Source organism: Budorcas taxicolor, chromosome 25 (genome assembly GCF_023091745.1).
Source record: "Budorcas taxicolor isolate Tak-1 chromosome 25, Takin1.1, whole genome shotgun sequence".
NCBI classification, from domain to species: domain Eukaryota; kingdom Metazoa; phylum Chordata; class Mammalia; order Artiodactyla; family Bovidae; genus Budorcas; species Budorcas taxicolor.
Genome location: NC_068934.1, coordinates 47,662,760 through 47,664,613, shown reverse-complemented (window position 1 = coordinate 47,664,613; position 1,854 = coordinate 47,662,760). Strand labels below are relative to the sequence as shown.

The window sequence follows — 1,854 nt, the reverse complement described above, 5'->3', positions numbered from 1 at the left end:
TCCCGTGGAAACGATTCCAATCAGGGACCTGCGAGTTTGGTTGCTCCCCCGCTCACCTGACCGCTCGTTTAGCACTGAGCACGCAGCCTTCCCCTCTGTTTCAGATTCACAGGTTTTCTCCCCAGGCCTCGCCCGCTATGGGACGTGGAGGCCCAGCTTCCAATTGTTGGGTTTGGCCTGCTGGGACTATGCCAGGGTGTTCCAGAGCGCAGGGGGTCTAGGGAGGGCACATTGGGAACCTTGCAGGCCAGAGGGAAGCCAGGCCAATGGGCCCTTTGGCCCCGAGGGTGCCAGGAGGGGAGCCCCTTAGTGAGCTTGTGTCGAGGGGCTGCCTGGCCCTCTCCCGGCGGGATCCTCTCTGGCTAGTCCTGGGCGGCTCTCCTGGCTCTCTCCATGTCCCCTCCAGAGGACCCCGTGCCTGCCCCCTGGTACACACACAGGTACATCCCCTGCTTCTGCTCTAGGACGCTCTGAGCCCGGCCACCCACCAGCCCTCTCTCTGGGCAAAGGAGGAGCCATCTCGGGTGGGGTCCACTGTGCTGTGGGACTGAATTGACCTCTGCCTGCTGATGGGCGGCTGACCTGTGTCCCCCAGGGATGTCTACCCGGAGCCTGTGAGTGTGACCTTATCTAGACAAAGGGTCCTCACGAGGAAATGGCAACCCACTCCAGAATTCTTGCTTGGAGAATTCCATGAGCAGAGGAGCTTGGTGGGCTACAGTCCATGGGGCCGCAAAGAGTTGGACATGACTGAGTGACTAACTTTCTTTCTTCCCAGGTGTAAGCGAATCAAGGAACTTGAAATGAGATCATCCTGGTTTACCCAGGTGAGCATCGAATCCAGTGACAAGTGTCTTTACAGGGAAGAGGCAGAGGGACATCTGAGACAGAGACGAGGGGAGAGAGAAGCTACGTGATGCTGATGGCAGAGGCTGGAGAGAGGCGGCCACAGGCCAGGCGGCACTTGGAGGCCCCCGAGCTGCAAGAGGCAGGAAGGATCCTCCCTCAAACTCTTGGGCAAGAACCAGCCCTGCTCACATCGAGATCTTGGGCTTCCAGGCTCCGGAGGGTGAGAGACCGGCTGGCAGGTGCCAGCTACCCCAGTTGGGGTCATGCGTATGGTCGCCCCTGGACAGCGATGCGGAGCCCTTCGCTGTTGCCCGGAAGAGCCCTGGCCCCCCCAAAAGGGCAGCTATGCCCTTGCTCAGGGGTGAGGACCTGGGTCATGGTGGTAGAGCCTAACTTGTCAGAGGTGCCTGGAAAAACCATCAGGCGATTTGCAGTCAGAGAGGACAGGAAGCCAAGGGCCACCCCTCAGGGGTATCTCCTGGGGCTTGGTGGGAAGCTGGTGGCTGTAATGCCTGGTGGGGGGTCTCAGGGCTGTGGGTGGGGCCTCCCCTGTGGCCAGTGCAGCTGCCGACCTCACATCAGAAAGGGTAGAGGAACTGGAGCTCAGCCCAGCTCCTCGTCTGGGTCACTGGTTCCGAGATCAAGAGGAACACATCGCATCACTCCAACTCTTTTTTTTTTGAATTAAGCAAAACTTTGTTATAAACATGGAACATTTCACGACTTCGCGTGTCATCCTTGTGCAGGGGTCATGCTTATCTTCTTTGTGTCGAACAGATCCCATCACTCCAACGCTCCTAAGGAAGCTTCTAGAAGGAACCGAGAGGAACCATGGGAACTAGACACTGAAGATGGAAGAGGAAACTCCGCCCACCACAGGCCAGGTGTTCCATGCTGGGATGGGGTCCCCTCCACTGCCCGGGGGCCAGCAGCTCTGCAGGGGACACCCCCATAACCACACACCCTCGGGGGGTGCTTACACAGCCTTCTGGAGTGACCACAGGG

At 59.0% G+C, this 1,854-nt stretch overlaps 1 non-coding gene across 1 annotated transcript; it reads right to left on the bottom strand.

Annotated features, from left to right (window-relative positions):
• Positions 1 to 1,550: 1,550 nt before the first annotated feature.
• On the bottom strand, positions 1,551 to 1,654 carry LOC128069288 (U6 spliceosomal RNA). The gene has a single exon (XR_008201543.1). It is a non-coding gene; the product is annotated as a U6 spliceosomal RNA (small nuclear RNA).
• Positions 1,655 to 1,854: the final 200 nt, after the last annotated feature.